The following is a 19,079-nucleotide window of genomic DNA, read 5'->3' on the forward strand; positions in this document are numbered from 1 at the left end:
CTAGGGCTTATGTGTGGTCAGGGTGCCAAAAAGTCCAAAATGCACCTCCAATTGCACCGCTGCATCCATGGGAATGGCCTTCAACCCCATGGCAACGTGTACATATTGACTTTGCTGAGTCCATTCATGGACTCCATGTTTTTAATTGCGGTGGACGCACATTCTAAATGGCCAGAAGTGATTAAAATGACTACCACTACCTCGGAGAAGACGATCGCGGTGCTAAGAACGATATTTGCAAGAAATGGATTGCCAGAGCAAATATGTTCAGACAACGGACCACAGTTCGTGTCAGAGGAATTCCAGAAATTCCTGAAGAAGAATGGGGTGAAACATTATACCTCTGCCCCATATCATCCAGCTATGAATGGGCTGGCCGAGAGGTTTGTACAGACGTTCAAAAAGGCAATAAAGGCCATGAGCGAAGATCAGATTCCACTGCAACACAAGGTGGACAATTTCCTACTGGCATATCGAAACGCCACTCATGCAACAACAAACCAAAGTCCTGCCATGATGTTCTATAACAGGAGGTTGCGGTCCAGGTTGGACTTGTTAAAACCAAATGTGCGGAGGGAAGTCGAAAACAAACAGTTTCAGCATATCAATAACAAGCCCACTCGGAGTTTTGAAATAGGACAACCGGTGTTAGCCAGGGACTATAAAAACGAGAAATGGCAATCTGGAACAATTTGGGCCAGACAAGGACCCCTGATGTACACGATAGATGTTGGTGAAAACGTAATGTGACGTCATGCTGACCAACTGGTGGGATCGAGAACAAGGGTCGAGCCCATGGTTACGACAGAGACAACCGTGGAGGAAGTTAGTGAACCTGAAGCACCTACCTCAGAAGTGAATATACCTGATGATGATGTCCTATCCATAGGGGATCAACTAGATGAGTCACCCCAGCAACGAGAACCAGAGACCCCTGAAAGGCGTTATCCGTCTCGGATCAGGAGGCCTCCTCAGAGACTGAATCTGTGAACTGTTTTTACATGAAGTTGTGTATATATGTTATTATGTTATGTTAAATGGGGAATATATATTGTTAAGCTAAAAAGGGAGGATTGTGGTGTATGTAACCGTTCCACCTTTAAGATAACTATTTTAAGAGATGCACGACTTTATCTTGGCTGCTGTATACTGTAATACCGGTGGTGACCACACCGGTATATAAGTGCTGTGTAATGATTTATTGGGCAGTTCAGCCTGACCTTCGACTAGTAAAGACCTGTTGAATTTATTCTTGTGGTCTGTGTGCAGTGATTCTTATTAACAATAATTAGAACACACAGACTTAACATTTCCACCATTCTTTCTCTCTCTCTCTCGCTTCCTCACTCCACCAAGATCGACCTAACAAGAAGTACCAGAGGAAGAAGCCGCTGAGCGGAGTGATCGAGACTGACTGTGTGTGGTGGTAAGCATAGCCTCGAGTGTCCCAAGCCGGTAACCAGATATCCCAGGCAAGCTGGGTGAGCTGTAAGGGCTCAGAGTTTTTCTCAGAATTGAAGCTTTTGGGCTATTCCGGGGTGGAAACTTCGTTTGGTTCAGCCAGGTGAAGGGGCTTATGCGACTGGGTAATTCGTTGGTAGGGGTGGAGTTAGAGTCCACCATAGCAACAAGGGAATTACTGCATGTTATAGTCCCCAGTTGTGTACTGTACGTATGTTGTTTGTAACCTGGATTTTATTCTCCAGAGAGACAGTGATTTTGTTTAGTAGTGCATGTTTTAGCCAGTGTATGTTAGACCAAATAAATATAAGTTTGAATTTTCACCGAAGCATTCCTGTCCGTGACTTATTCCATTTACACTCTGAATAATAATTCCTGGGTATAGAACTTTCGTAAGGCGGGGGCGGTTCGAACCGTCCATCTAGCAATTGGGCTAGGATCAAAACCACTTACATAATGTGTAATGAGACAGGATTAATTAATGATCTCATTGTAAAGGATCCTCTAGGGAAGAGTGATCATAGCATGATTGAATTTCAAATTCAGTTTGAGGGTGAGAAACTTGTGTCTGAAACAAGTGTCCTAAACTTAAATAAAGGCAATTACAAAGGTATTAATACAGAGTTGGCTAAAGTGGACTAGGAAAATAGATTAAAGGGTAAGACTGTAGATAAGCAGTGGCAAACATTTAAGGAGCTATTTCATAACTCTCAGCAAAGATTTATTCCAGTGAGAAAGAAAGACTGTACGAGAAGGATGAACCATCTGTGGCTAACTAAGGAAGTTAAGGGTGGTATCAAATTGAAGGAAAAGGTATACAATGTTGCAAAGATTAGTGGTAGGCCAGAGGATTGGGAAATTTTTAGAAACCCGCAAAAGATGACTAAAAATATAATAAAGAGGGAGAAGATAGATTATGAGAGTAAACTAGCTAAAAATATATAAACAGACAGTAAAAACTTCTACAGGTATATAAAAAGGAAGAGAGTAGATAAAGTAAATATTGGGTCCTTTAGAGGATGAGACTGGGGAATTAATAATGGGAAACAGGGAAATGGCAGAGACTTTGAACAAATATTTTGTATCAGTCTTCACAGTAGAAGACACTAAAAGCATCCCAATAATAATTGATAATCAAGGGGCTATAGGGAGGGAGGAACTTAAAACAATAACTATCACTAGAGAAAAAGTACTAGGCAAACTAATGGGACTAAAGGCTGACAAGTCCCCTGGACCTGATGGCCTGCATCCTAGGGTTTTAAAATAAGTGGCTGCAGAGATAGTGGATGCGTTGGTTGTAATCTACCAAAATTCCCTGAGGAGAGGTCCCAGCGGATTGGAAAACCGCAAATGTAACTCCCCTGTTCAAGAAAGGTGGGAGCCAGAAAGCAGGAAACTATAGGCCAGTTAGCCTAACATCTGTCATTGGGAAAATGCTAGAATCCATTATTAAGGAAGTAATAGCAGGACATTTAGAAAATCATAATACAATCAAGCAGAGTCAACATGGTTTTATGAAAGGGAAATCATGTTTGACAAATTTACTAGAGTTCTTTGAGGATGTAACAAGCAGGGTGGATAAAGGGGAACCAGTAGATGTAGTGTATTTGGATTTCCAGAAGGCATTCGATAAGGTGCCGCATAAAAGGTTACTGCACAAGATAAGAGCTCACGGTGTTAGGTTAAGAGAGTGGGCAAAAATTTGGCAGATGGAGTATAATGTGGGAAAATGTGAGGTTATCCACTTTGGTAGGAAAAATAAAAAAGCAAAATATTATTTAAATAGAGAGAGACTAAAGAATGCTGCGGTACAGCAGGATCTGGGTGTCCTCGTACATGAAACACAAAAGGTTAGCATGCAGGTACAGCAAGTAATTAGGAAGACAAATGGAATATCGGCCTTTATTGCAAGGGGGGTGGAGTATAAAAGTAGGGAAGTCTTGCTACAACTGTACAGGGCACTGGTGAGACCACATCTAGAGTATTACGTACAGTTTTGGTCTCCTTATTTAAGGAAGGATATACTTGCCTTGGAGGCAGTTCAGAGAAGGTTCATGAGGTTAATTCCTGAGTTGAAGAGGTTGTCTTATGAAGAAAGGTTGAGCAAGTTGGGCCTATACTCATTGGAGTTTAGAAGAATGAGAGGTGATCCTATTGAAATATATAAGATTCTGAGGGGGCTTGACAGGGTAGATGCAGGGAGGATGTTACCCCCATGAGGTAATCTAGAACTAGGGGGCATAGTTTCAGAATAAGGGGTCGCCCATTTAAAATGGAGATGAGGAGGAATTTCTTCTCTCAGAGGGTCGTGAATCTTTGGAATTCCCTACCCCAGAGAGCTGTGGAGGCGGAGTCAGTGAATATATTCAAGGCGGAGTTAGACAGATTTTTGAAAAACAGGGGAATCAGGGGTTATGGGGAGCAGGTAGGAAAGTGGAGTTGAGACCAAGCTCCGATCAGCCATGATCTTATTGTATGGCGGAGCAGGCTCGAGACGCCAAACGGCCTGCTCCTGCTCCTATTTCTTATGTTCTTATGGATCTCAGGATGCGGCGAGAGCAGTGGTTGAGGAACGCTGAATATCTTGGAGATATCTGTAATCCTGGGTGGATCTGAAACATGAAGGGTGGAATTTCAGTTGGAATCCACGTGGAATAAGTCGGAGCTGGAGACAGTTGCTGAGGAAAGAGATGTAGCTGTGAAAGCGAATTTCTTTGATCAAACACAAGAAGGGAAACAGAAAGCAATGTAGGTGAACAAGGTAAAAGAGACAAATGGAAATCTCGTCGGAGAGAAGAGCAGAACTTCTTCAAGGTGGGTATTCCTGGAAGAGAAGTGGCAGTGAATTAAACACTAATACAAATGCAAAATACTGCGGACACTGGAAATCTGAAATAAAAACAGAACATGCTGGAAATAATCAGCAGGTCAGGTAGCACTGGTCTGATGTCATGAAACTTCTTTGGGCATTGGAGCCAGGTCCTGGGGGGTGACACTGCTAGCAGTGACTGCCTCGGCAATCTGGTCCCACATCCTTCTTTCTGGAGGACCTCCTGGCCCCCTGTGGGTAGAGGACCTCTCTTCCAGTGTTCAGCCCCTGCACAAAGTCCAAATGCTGCCACCGAGGCCCTTTCCCTGGCCTGTTGAGCCATTTGGGTTAGTGCTGAAGCACTTTTAGCATTTTTGATCAGCAGAAGGCAGCTCACCTTTAAGACATGCAGACTGCCTTTAAGAGGCACAGGCTAGCTTTAAGTAAAGCTAGCCTCACGCAAACATCGAGAACTTGGCCCCCCTGCTGAGCACACAGCCTGTCAGCAGCACGTTCAGCGCTGGGCTATGGGCTACAATCATTATAATTAGCAGGCAGCACGAATTGGACGTGCTGCCTGCGCTCCTTGAACATGCGCAGGTATATCGCACATCGCGGTGCCCCCGCACGTTTTTCAGTGCTATGGAATTTCACCCCTGCAGAGTCCAAACCAGGAAGTATAAATTAGAATATTTAATTAAATGTAAAATCATGCACAGAATGCAAAATAAAGAGAGGGGAAGAAAGATGGGATTAAGAGAGAGATAAGAGACAGAAAGAAAAAGTTAAAAAAAAAATTAAATTAGAATTTAAATTTTTTTTTCCAACAATAATTAAATTCTGAAGGAATGAGACTCCACACTTGTAAATGTACATTTTCAGGGCCACAGAGGTTGTTTGGCAGTAATTAAGACTTATCACCAATGTTTCCTGTAAGCTGCGTGGCCGCACAGCGCTCCAGGGAACCCGTACAGCCTGCTCGCCATCTTTTCAATACAAACGACGCGCACGCACGATATTCTGAATGGCCCACGCAAAGGGGCCGCACGGGGCTAAACAAAATTAGAGGAAACATTGCTCATCATGCCATTAAAAAATCACTTACACCTGAATGCACCGGCCCTAACTTTTTCTGGCATGTTTAGTCGATAAGTAAAGCAACTTCAAGCCCTTCATTTATTTTTGCCGAATCTATCGGTGAGCTACTGGAGGAGCAGGGCAACTTGGACAGCAACATCCGGATTTCCGCATTTAACTGCGCATGTGAGGCTGCCAGAAGTTTGTATCCGATTTATTCCATAATCACGGTGAGCGTTGGCAGCCGCACCGTGACTCCTGCGGCAAAATCTGGGCCACTGTGTTTTCGGGTGCTGTCGCAGAGATGTGGATGATAAATAGGTCGGTGCCAAGGATAGATCCTTGGGGGATTCCAGAGGTAACAGTGCTGTGGCGGGAAGAGAAGCCATTACTGGAGAAGCTCTGGCTATCACTGGATATCGAAGAGTAGAACCAGGCGAGTGCAGTCCTACTGAGCTCGACAACGGAGGAGAGGTGTTGGAGGAGAATGGTGGAGTCGACCGTGTCAAAGGTTGCTGCGAGGTCGAGTAGGACAAAGAGGAATAGTCACAGAGGAAAAACTGACAGGAAGAAACAGAATAACATTTTATAAAAGGAAGTAAATTAATCATTAACAGGAAAATAAATGATGTTGGATCCATAACATGAGTTACAGAAATACTTTTTTTCCCCAGAACTTTATGCTGGTTTGCATGTCGCTGCAGCTGCAGATCTTACTGAGATCGACATGACACAATAAGTTTAATGTGCAATCATCAGTGACAGTGAGGAGCACAGAACCTCTTCACCGGGTAGGTCAATGGGTTAGTACACTGCCCTTTCACCTCTGTGACCTCAGGGTTAGAATCCAGTCCCCAATGACAATCTCTTTCTGACAGCTGAAAGGGGCCCCAGCAGATCATTTTGTGCATTCTCAACCCAGTAGGCAGTAGTCCATAGCACAAAAACTACTCACAGCTCAACACTAATTGGCACTAGGCTGGAATTCTCACTCAAAAATAACACAAAGGATGATCATTGTAAAGAAAGGAAATCCCACACAGGTTCAGTGGGGGGTTAGTCTGCTGCTTGCGATGCAGGCACATTATTGGGTCAGTGTAGGTTACTGCACTATACTGACATAACCCAAACTCAACCCACTTAATTATTTGTTCTCCAATTATCCACACTCTCGCGTCTGCAGAATCATTTGTGAAAGTCGAGGCTTAGCTTTGCATTATCCAGCGGAAATCTGGTTAAGCATTTTTCATTGATTTCCTCAGTTTCTGATTGAACAGTTGTTTCTTGTGCATTTCAAGGTAGAATTTAGAATCCATGTAACTGTTACTTAGCATTAGGATCAGGAGACCAGCGGGAGTCGGGGTTTCGGGTCAGGAGACCAGCGGGACTCGGGGTTTTGGGTCAGACCAGCGGGAGTCGGGGTTTCGGGTCAGGAGACAGAGAAGAGGGTGATGACAGTGATTTCAAAAGTGAGGGGTCTCATGGATGAGATGAATTTGTGGAGGGCAGGGGAAATTGAGAAGCTAGGGAGAGCTCCTGACACCTTATTAGAGGTGAGGGGGCAGGGGAGAAGGGTTTTAGGGGGCGGTCAATGTAGTGTATGTAACCGTCCACCTTTAAGAGAACTATTTTAGTAACCGTTCCACCTTTAAGAGAACTATTTTAAGAGTTGCACTACTTTATCTTGGCTGCTGTATACTGTAATACCGGCGGTGACCACACCGGTATATAAGTGCTGTGTAATGATTTATTGGGCAGTTCCGCCCTGACCTTCAACTAGTAAAGACCTGTTAAAGTTTACTCTTGTGGTCTGTGTAGTAATTCTCAATATAACACACAGACTTAACAGTGGCGACGAGTACGATCTTACCCTGCGGCAGAGATACATCCAAGGCAGTTTAACGGGCGTCGAGAAGAGGCATCCGCCCTCATCATTCTGCTGAGAGAAGACTCAGGTCTGCAGAGCAAAGGAAGAATTCTGACACGAAGCCTTCCATCAGCAACAGGCAGTGATCATCCCTTCTATCACGGTGGTGGGTAAGCCGATCAGCGACGAGCAGCAAGTCGGCCACGTTGACTGTGAGTAGGGGAGAAAATAACAAAAAAACGGAGGATATAAGGGCGGAGAACTCGACCACGGCCGGGGAAAAGAGCCGGACAGAAGTCGGGGCCAGAGGCGCTGAGACTGGGGCAGCGTAAGGCACGGAAGCTGTGGTGTATGCAAACGCAGCCGGTGTGAGAGACCGGGCTGCAAGCGGGCTGGGAGACGCAACAGCGTCGAGAGAGGGCTCGACCGCGACCGGTGAAAAAGGCCGGGCAGCTACCGAGGCCGCGAGGCGCAGCGACCGCGACAGCGTAAGGCGCGGGATGAAATAAATTTTTTAAAAACCGCGGAGAACTCAGCCGCAACCGGGGGGGGGGGGAAAGGACCGGACTGCAAGAGGGGCTGGGAGGCACGATTCGAGAACCGCTGGGGAGGGCGAACGCAGCAATACGGCAATCGCCATTACAGCCGGCGGGGGAAGAAGACGAGCACGGGAAGCCGCCATTTTCGTAGGCGGGGGAAGAAGACGAGCGCGGGAAACCGCCATTTTGAAAAAAAAAATAAAAGAAAAATTTCTTTTTGTCTCTCAAGAAGGTTGCGAAGATGCCTAAGCATGGTAACATCAACGATTTCGATCCTGATGTTGAAGATTGGGCCACGTATGTAGAACGCATAGAGATATATTGTAAGGCAAATAAAATATCAAATGAAGATAAAGCACTAACCTTACTAAACTCAATGGGTGCAAAGACATACGGGCTATTGAAGCATCTTCTATCACCAGCTAAACCGGCGGATCAGACTTTCGCTAATATTGTTGCTGTCCTGAAGGATCATTTGAACCCCACACCACTGATGTTAGCGGAACGATTAAAATTTTATGCGAGAACGCAACTGAAAGAGGAAAGCAACGCGGAGTACTTAATTGAACTGCGTAAGCTAGCGAAATACTGCCAGTTTGGGGAAAGCCTGACAGAGGCACTGAGAGACAAATTCGTGTGTGGATTGTCGAAAGAAGGAACACAAAAGCGGCTGCTTGAAGAGAATGATCTTACACTTGATAAGGCTGTCACTATTGCAGCATCACACGAAGCCGCAGCGAGAGGCACTGCAGAAATGCAGCTGAAGGCAGCGGTACTCAGCGTAGATCAAATGGCTTTGGGTACAACGAAATGTTATCATTGTGGAAAGACAACACACGATCAGAACCAATGCTGGTTTAAAGACCAGGAATGTAGAAAATGTGGCAAGCTTGGTCACATAGCTAAAGTATGCCGGTCAGGAAAGAAGACCAGCAACAAAAAGTCACCACAGGAAAAGTGCAGAAAGGTACATAAGGTGGCTGAGAAGAGTTCGGATGAACAGAATTCGGATTCAGACTCCAACAGCAAGGAACTGGGTAGTCTGAGAATTCACAATGTGAGTAAGAAAGCTGACCGACAAACTATCTGGGCCACACTGCAGATAGCAGGAGTCCACGTGAAGATGGAATTGGACACCGGATCGGCATTGACGGTCATGAATAAGCAAGATTACAAAAAGTTATTCACACATATTCCCCTACGGGATACGGAGATAGTATTGCAGACATACACGGGGCAAAGAGTATACCCCATCAGAAAGATAAAAGTCAAGGTGAGACACAAGGGCAAAGAGCACCAAGGAATGGACTTATATGTACTACCTGAGGGAGGTCCACCACTTCTGGGACGGGAGTGGATCAGGAAAATAAATATGGACTGGCACCCCCTAAAAGCAATGACGGAAAGTCCAGAAATTGAGCGGGGAGTCCTGAGGTGTCCAACGTGCAACAAAGTCTACAAACAAAGGGTGAAAAACCTGTTTCAGAATCACGTGCTGCAGTGCGGAAACCAGACTTCACAGGAGGATGGTGACGGGTACAAAGCCCAGGATAATGATTCAAACAAAAGGAGGTACCCCCGACACAGTGCCCGGGCCCGCTCAACTACATTTTTCGGGTTGACTCCCTTTTATGGTGGCAAGTCATATGGTGAAGAGGATTTTCCATTCTACCGAGATCCTTCGGGGAAGAAAAGAGGAGAGCAGTCAACTCAAGGGCAGGTAGACGGAGCCGATGATCCAAGCACGTCTTCTGACGAGGATATGGAATACTACTACAATTTCACCAGAACTGTCATCACGTCCGATCGCGAGGGAAGACTCGAGCCGTGCAGTTTCTTTGACGGCGAGGAAGATTGCCGCCTACCCAGGATCAGCTCAGACTCTGGAACTGATGATGGTAAGATCAGCCCATGTGCAAAAGACAAGTCTAAAATGGACTTGCAGACTAATGATGGAAAAACGAAGGAGTGCATAAATGCTTCAGAAGAGAACAAAGTATCAGAACAGAATTCCACTGAACAACAACATAGTTTGACAGAGAATTCTGAGTCTGTCCAGTCTACAGACATGCACATTTCTGAGGAACACCGGGCTCGAACTCAATTCAATCTCAAACTACAACAGCAATTAGAACAAATGATTCGCCGTCTTGAGCAAGAGATGAATGCAAAGAAAAAGTTCTTTGACACAGAGTGGGAGAATCTGGAAAGACAGCAGAAGCAGCTGATTGAGAAAATGGAACAGGAACACACAAACCGTCTGCGCGATGAGGCCAAACGAATCAAAGCTGAGCAAGAAAGGGAATATGTCAAATTCATCGATCAGTTGAAAGCTAAGAAGAAAGAGCACCCTTTTGTGAGCAGTGTCAGCAGTAATAAGCCACTCAGGGGATTGGTGGCAGAGGCAAAAGCTGAAGTGATGGAGGAAATAGAAGACAATAGAGAAGAAGCAGAAGATGATGACTCATCTGAACCATTATCACCCCTACCAGGTCACGCACGTGGTCCCTCCGAACTGAGCCAAATCAGTCTGGAAGTCGAAAAACTTCCCAAGGTACTCGAGCCTTTAGAAGTCAGCAATGCTGGTTCTGAAGTTACGAAAGTTCAAGCTGTTAAGTCCAGTGAAGGACTATTAGATGAGTCACCCCAGCAACGAGAACCTACTACACCACCGAGCACTACTACATCACCGAGGCGTTATCCGGACCGAGTCAGGAAGCGCAGGAGGCGCCTCCGCAGAGACTGAATCTGTGAACTGTTTTTACATGAAGTTGTGTATATATGTTATGATGTTATGTTTAATGGGGAATATATATACTGTTAAGCTAAAAAGGGAGGATTGTAGTGTATGTAACCGTCCACCTTTAAGAGAACTATTTTAGTAACCGTTCCACCTTTAAGAGAACTATTTTAAGAGTTGCACTACTTTATCTTGGCTGCTGTATACTGTAATACCGGCGGTGACCACACCGGTATATAAGTGCTGTGTAATGATTTATTGGGCAGTTCCGCCCTGACCTTCAACTAGTAAAGACCTGTTAAAGTTTATTCTTGTGGTCTGTGTAATAATTCTCAATATAACACACAGACTTAACAGTCAACATTGGAGAAAAGAAGGTGGGGGTTAACTTTGCTCTCCAGCATGAGCCGAGAATCGTGAGTGGTTTGGCAGAGAGCAGTGAGGCCTGGTAGAGCTTAATGTGCTCCAGCCAGATCTGCAGTTGGATGGTGAAGCCAATTGTGTGCCTGGTGCACTCAAGTTTGAGCCTGGTAGGTGTGGTGTATGTGCCTTTAAGAGCAATTGTGGTGTATGTGCCTTTAAGAGCCCCAGGTGTGCGTAATGCCGGTAATTGCCACTTGGGCTATATAAGCCTGTGTATTGTGTATATCCTTTAGAACCCCCCCCCCGAGACTTGCTTAGTAAATACCTATGAACCAACTCCTGTCTTCAGTGTCTTTATCTACACACGGACACTACAGTGGCGACGAAGTGGAAACGGACTTACCTGCAATTCGGCAGCACCTCAAGGACATCGATTCCTCCAGCATCCAGAAGACTCAAGGAAGTAATAGAAACTGTGGTTTCACCAGCTGGCCAAGCTGGTGGCAGGTACTGCGCTAATCCTTCCTGGGCGTCAGGCTGGGGCTCCAGCGGCGGGCTCTACAGCTGAGACAGGCAGCGAAATCGGAGGCAAGCAATAACGGACTGGGAGGGTGCACTCGGGAGACGGCCGGCGCGGCAAGCAGGTCAGCGTTTAGACCTCCGTCGGGAACGAGTCTCCAACACTGAATAAACGGAAACCACAGTAAAACAGCATTGTTATCGGTAGCAGCGGCGGGAAAGCGCAGGAAGCGCCATATCGTTGCTACAGAGAGAAAAAAAAAAGCGCGGGAAGCGCCATATCTTTTTTGAAATGCCTAAGTCTGGCAATATTGATGCTTTTGATAATGAAACAGAGCCTAACTTTGGCAATATTGATGTTTTTGATAACAAGATAGAGGATTGGACCACATATGTAGAAAGAGTGGAGGTGTTTTGCACCGCAAATGGAATAGAAGATGAAAAAAAAGCTTCAGTGCTTCTGGATCTAATGGGCGCAGAAACATACAAGCTGTTACGCAACTTAATCACTCCAGCCGAACCGATGGACAAGAATTTTGAGGAGATTGTTGATACCCTACACTGCCAATTCGAGGCAGGACTGGCAGATTCTCTGCAAGACAAATTCATCTGCGATCCCCTAAGTGTAGAAACACAAAAAAAGGTATCTTCTGGAAAAGATTTAACACTGGACAAGGCTTTCAGTGCAATAGGAGCGGCAAAGATACAGCAAAGGCCACAGGACTTCGGCACCCATGAAATGACACGGGGTTTCGAGAGATGTTATCGCTGCGGCAGATCCAACCATGACCAGAGGGATTGCTGGTTCAAAGAAAAAGCATGCAGGCGATGCGGAAAGATGGGACACATTCCACGTGTATGCCGATCTGAAAATAAAAAATCCACTAACGGGAAAAGAATCAATAAGGAAAAACACAGAAAGGTACCAATGATGACGGACAGTAGCTCCAAAGACCAGAAGAGCGATAGCGACTCCGGGAACAAGAGACTAAGCTCTCTCAAATTACATAATGTAATGGCCAATGAAGATTACCAGACCATTTGGGTTACCCTCATAATAGCAGGGTCCCCAGTTAAAATGGAGCTAGATACAGGATCAGCTCTAACCGTAATAAATCGACGAGATTACGAGAGGCTATTTTCGCATATACCTCTAAAAGACACATCCATTATCTTAAAAACATATACGGGGCAGAAAGTATACCCCAAAGGAAAAATAAAGGTGCCTGTGGTATACAACGGCAAAGAAATACAAAAGTTGTATTTATACATTCTACAAGATGGTGGTCCACCGTTGTTGGGACATGAATGGATAAGGAAGATACGTTTAGACTGGCACTCCATTCAGGCACTGACGGTGACCAGTAAGGAAAAAAACAATGATGACATCATACCTGAACGATTAAAAGACATCTTGGCCAATGCCAAAGAAGTGTTTCAAGAGAAACTAGGAACCTTGAAAGGCATCACCGCCTCAATAAAAGTGGAAGATGCAGCAATTCCAAAATTTTTTAGGCCAATACGTCCGGCAGTCGAGGCAGAGCTGAAGAATTTGGAAAAGGCAGGCGTATTATCCAAAATAGATTGGAGCGAATGGGCAACACCCATCGTTCCAGTCATGAAAAAAGCATTGAAAAATAACTCTGAGGAACAGAGAAAAATTCGCATCTGTGGGGACTTTAAGGTGACTGTAAACCCAGTCCTTCACACGGTACAGTATCCTCTTCCGAGGATAGAAGATATTTTCGCCTCACTATCCGGAGGAAAACGTTTCACAAAAATTGACTTGGCACAGGCATATCTACAGATGGAGGTTGAGGAGACCTCTAAAAAGTATCTCACAATAAACACACACAAAGGCCTGTACCAGTACAATCGACTGGTTTTTGGAGTAGCATCAGCTCCAGCTATCTGGCAAAGAGCTATGGAGCAAGTCCTGCAAGGGATTCCGGGGACTCAGTGTTACCTAGACGACATCCTTATAACAGGAGAAAACGACAACGAGCACCTTGCCAATTTGGAGCAGGTGCTCACTAGGCTGAAAGAACGGGGCCTACGAGCAAATCGCCCCAAGTGTGAATTTTTCCAAAATCAGATATCATATTGTGGCCACATAATTAATAAGGAAGGGTTGCATAAGTCACCTGAAAAAATTGAAGCAGTTATAAAAGCCCCAGCACCTGAAAATGTTTCACAATTGAGGTCATTCCTGGGATTAATAAATTACTATCATAAATTTTTACCGAACTTATCAACTATTCTACACCCTCTTAATGATCTTCTACACACAGGAGTGATTTGGAAATGGAACGAAGACTGTAAACGTGCCTTCCATAAATGTAAAAACTTAATCACATCCGAGAAAGTTTTGGCTCATTACAACCCATCACTACCAATCAGACTGGCGTGCGATGCATCCCCTTACGGCATAGGAGCGGTATTGTCCCATAGATTCCCTGATGGCTCGGAATGGCCGATAGCTTTTGCGTCACGCTCATTGAACTCAGCTGAGCGTAACTATTCCCAGATAGACAGGGAAGCACTCAGCCTGGTATGGGGAGTGAAGAAATTCAACCATTACCTACACGGACAAAAATTTACCTTGCTGACTGACCATCAACCCCTCATCTCCATATTCAACCCTAAGAAAGGTGCCCCCATTATGACGGCACAAAGACTACAGAGGTGGTCCCTTTTTCTAGGGGCACACCAATACAACATTGAATACAAAGGGTCAAAACAGCATGGGAATGCTGACGGTTTATCGCGCCTGCCGTTGCCAACGATAGAAGAGGCACCTACAGTAGACCCAGTAGAGATATTCCACTCTACCATAGTGGAATGTCTACCGGTGACAAATTCTGCCATTGAAAGGGAGACCAGAAATGACCCTACTCTCTCACGGGTCTACGATTTAACAATGAAGGGATGGCCAGCACATGGCGAACCACTGTTGCCAGCATTCTCGCAAAGAAGAGAACAGCTGTCAGTGTGCCGAGGAACCTTGATGTGTGGATCCAGAGTGGTGATTCCACCCAAACTCCAGGATAAAGTGCTAAAGGAGCTTCACGAGGGGCATCTGGGTGGAGTGAAAATGAAGAACCTAGCTAGGGCGTTTGTATGGTGGCCAGGTATCGATGGAGACATCGAAGACATGACCAAGAGCTGCCTAGGATGCCAGAAGGTCCAAAATGCTCCGCCACAGGCCCCTCTACATCCATGGGAGTGGCCCTCATCTCCCTGGCAAAGGGTGCACATCGACTTTGCTGGTCCATTTATGGACTCAATGTTCTTAATCGCAGTTGATGCACACTCCAAGTGGCCGGAGGTAATAAAGATGTCCTCCACCACCACGGAAAAAACCATCACAGTATTAAGGACCATATTTGCCAGGAATGGGCTGCCGGAACAGATATGTTCTGATAATGGACCGCAATTTGTGTCCGAAGAATTCAGAAAGTTCTTAAAGAACAATGGGGTAAAGCACTACACGTCCGCCCCATACCATCCCGCCACCAATGGATTGGCTGAAAGGTTTGTCCAGACCTTTAAGAAGGCCATAAAGGCCATGGGTAATGAAGACATAAAACTTCAGCACAAGGTGGATAACTTCTTATTTGCATATAGGAATGCAACACATATGGTTACAAACCAAACTCCCGCCATGATGTTCTACAATAGAAACCTAAGATGCCGGCTGGATTTGGTCAAGCCCAACATCCGAAGGGACGTGGAGAACCGGCAGTTTCAGGGCATGAATGAAAGGCCAACTAGGGCCTTCCAGATAGGCCAACCGGTTTTGGCCAGGGACTACCGTACCGAGAAATGGCAGCCTGGAACTATCTGCACACGACTAGGACCACTGATGTATACCGTGGACATCGGAGAAAGCATAATAAGGCGCCATGCTGACCAAATCATCAAGTCATCCGAAAAGGGACAACCTACACCACCACGCTATACATCTAACGATGAAGTAGAGATACCCATATCTACCTCCGATCCGGTGATACTGGAACCCGATGAACCCGACACTGGCCTTCAAGCCGAATCAGCCTTGCCAGAAGAACCTACTACACCACCAGAAACTACTACACCCCCGAGGCGTTATCCGGACCGAGTCAGGAAGCCTCCTGAGAGACTAACTTATAATTAATTAATACAGCAATGTATATTATTTTGCATATAACATGTAATTAATAATTACTTAAAATATGATGTACTAGTTAGCTAGAAGGGGAGGAATTGTGGTGTATGTGCCTTTAAGAGCCCCAGGTGTGCGTAATGCCGGTAATTGCCACTTGGGCTATATAAGCCTGTGTATTGTGTATATCCTTTAGAACCCCCCCCCCCCCCCAGACTTGCTTAGTAAATACCTATGAACCAACTCCTGTCTTCAGTGTCTTTATCTACACACGGACACTACAGTAGGAATTGAAGGAGAAAAGGAGGGGGAGCTGTAGCAGGAGGAATGATCGGGATGGGAAACTATGAAGGCTTTACTGGAGAAAAGGGCATCAAATGTGAGCAGCTGTAAAGGGACCGTGACAAATGGAGGGCCAGCCAGTTGGCAATTAGAGAGTATGGTGGTAAGCAACTTGGGGAACAGATATTTTTCCAAGGATGGATGCAGAAGCAAGTGAGGTTAAAGGACAATAAGGGGATGTAGGTGGTGAGGGATACAAGAAAGTTGTCAGAGATAGCCTTGACCACAGGAGTGGAGAGGTCATGGGAGATGGCGAGGTTGAGAGAAAGGCCATAAATATGTGTAGGGGTGTTTATGTGGAGGAATAGATTTAGGGAGGGCATGGAACAGTGAATACAGAGCAGAGGGTGAGGAACTGAGATGGAGATTGAAATCACCAAGGATTAGGAGTCATTTGGTACAGAGGTTGGGGGAAGAAAGAAAGAAGGATACCTCTAACAGAAACTGGGGGGCCGATTTTCCCACAGGAGTGGGGAATTGTCGGGTTCCCTGAATGTCAGGTTCCCACACGAATGTAAATGGGTCTGCCAGATTGATGCAATTTTCCCTCAATTGGCCAATTCATTTCCAGCGTGTGGGACCCCTTGCTAATTGACTATTTCCAGTCAGAAAGTCGCACAGTATGATGTCATCATTCGTTCACTCGTGGTGCTTTTAAGGCCCACAGCAAGCATTGCAACCTCTGCAGGCTTCCATACGAACCACACAGGATGGCAGAGGAGCCTGCAGCAGCTGTGGTCAGTGCCAGACCCCGAGCTGCCTGCAATTTCGACGAGGCTTCACTGCAGGCATTATTGGATGGGATGAGGGCCCACAGGGAGGTCCTCTTCCCTAGGTCAGTGAGGAAGAGGCCTCCCACTGAGACCAAGGCTGCATGGATGCAGGTAACAGGAGATGTCAACTCGCTAGGAGTCACCAGAAGAACCTGGATACAGTGTCGGAAGCGATTCCATGACCTTCACCGTACAGGAAAAGTAAGTATGAAGTTTCCATCACCCTCAAACTGATCCCCATTGCCTTTCCCCACCAGCACTCAGCTTTAGCGCTCTCTTCCTCCACATCCCACTTCACAGTCACATCCATGCACCCTTACCCATTCCCTCTCTCTCTATGCTCACATTCACATAACTATTCCACCATGCAACCCTCACACTCCCTCTCACTCTGATGCTTTGAGCACAACTGACAACACACAGGGAGGGCCCTTGGTCTTGCAGCCTCACACCACCTTTGTCTCCCTCTAAGTATCTATGCTATGCAATCTCTACACTCACTCCTTCATTCTCACTCAAACTCCACTTGTCTCCCTCATTGCAGGAAAAGAGAGCTCACAACAACAGAGAGCGAGCCAGGACTGGAGGAGGCCCACCCTCAATAGTCCACCTGACCACCTGGGAGGAAGGAGTGCTGGAAATTGTCGGGGCTGATGTGGCTGCGGAAGCTGGGGAAGGAGAGACGGGGCAGTCCCGCAAGCTGGTGACAGAATAGTTTTCCATCTCTCATTGACATTGCATGAGTCGCTGTTATGATTCTGAAGCTACATCATTTGGACTTATGAGCATCTGCAAAATCCAATGTGCATGTAACCTTGGCATCACATCTCTAACTCTTTCCTTTACTCCCCCACAGGACCATCCAAAGCCCCCGTCCCCACTGCAGAGGAGGAAGAGGCTGAGCAGCCAGATGCCTCAGAGGAAGCTCCAACCTCTGAGGGCGCAGCGTCAGCAGAATTCAGCGCACCCAGCACCAGCGCAGACACTCACACCTCGGTGGGACCTTCGCGAGACAGAGTAGTGTTGTCACCTGGTGTATCACAGCTCACAAGTGAGCATCAGCAGATTGTGGAGACAGGGACAGCAGTGGAGAGTCCTCGTCGGAGGGCGCAGGACTCTGCCAGCTCAGCTCAGCTGCATGTCGACCCTCTGCCTCTGGGTCCATCCGCAAGAGAAGAGGTGATGGATCTCCATGCACAGATGCAGGAGTCTTTGGCAGGTTTTGTCTCCAGGGTCGCTGCGAGTGTGGAGGAGTCCATAGCGAACATGAGCAGAGCCTTTGTGGAGTCATTGGCGCATGAACGCATCACCACGGAAAGGATGGCAACCTCCGTGGAAAGGATGGCTACAGTAGAGGAGAGGATGGCTACGGCCATGGAGGAGCTAAGTCGCCAGAGTGTTGAAAACATGGTGAGTGTTCAGAATAGACTGACATCTCTGGAGGAGCGATGGTCAGCTATTGAGCAGAGAAATCAGACCTTCATGGCAGGCCCTCTGAGTAGGACTGCCATTGTAGAAACGGGTCCCCATGGCCCCCCTGATGTGCAGCAAGCTGCTCTCAAGCCACTTGCAGGCACTGAGGGGGACCTGATCCATGAGAGGGAGGTTGGTGGCAGAACTCAAGGAAGTGGGGGCTCCTCTCCAAGCGCTCACACTTCCATGCCACTGCAGAGCCCTCGGTCAGAGCCCCGCCAGAGTCCACACCCAACAGAGATAGAGGTCTCAACCCCTGCACAGCCACAGGAGCAGCAGACTGCTGGCGAGCCCTCACAGGCTCGCCATCCCAGAGGATGCCCGCCAAAGGTATTGAGACAGGAGCAGCAGGAAAGTGAGCAAGGGGCCTCCACATCTGCTGAAGCCACAGGGGAACCACTATGTAGGAGCACGCATAAGAGGAAAATAAAGCACAAATAGTCACAAGGGTAGTCACTTGGGTGAAATGTGTTTATTTGAAAAATGCCATCAGCTGGTTATTGTAAATAAAATTTCTGATGGCAACTTCTGCAGTTGTGGCGTGTGTCATTTCGCAAATGGGGCTGGAGGTCCTCCAATGCCAAGAGGGGAAGGAAAAAAAGGCCTCCCATGCTTCTGGTAGGTGCCTCAGTTGAGGAAGCGCTGAGTGAGGGTGGCGAGAGGGGCTTCCCAGGAGCTCACACTGGAGAAGTGTGTGAGGCTCCAACCTTCCACAGCTGTGCCTAAGCCTGGAACAAGTTGCCCTAGGCCTGAAACAACAAGGTCCTGCAACCTACAAATGCTGTCTGATTAAATCTCTTCTTTCCTGATTGACCTGCAGCTGAAAGTCAGCAAGCCGATATTTTTCATACCAGGTTTCATCAGCGGGGTTCCCACCAGGTGTGTTTAACGTGGGAAAAGGCTGAAAATAGCAAGGGCCCCTTAAAATGGCATTATAGATGTCAATTATTGGTGATTAAGGTGCCTGAAGAC

Source organism: Somniosus microcephalus, chromosome 16 (genome assembly GCF_052327205.1).
Source record: "Somniosus microcephalus isolate GS21.2 chromosome 16, FLI_Smic_1.0, whole genome shotgun sequence".
NCBI classification, from domain to species: domain Eukaryota; kingdom Metazoa; phylum Chordata; class Chondrichthyes; order Squaliformes; family Somniosidae; genus Somniosus; species Somniosus microcephalus.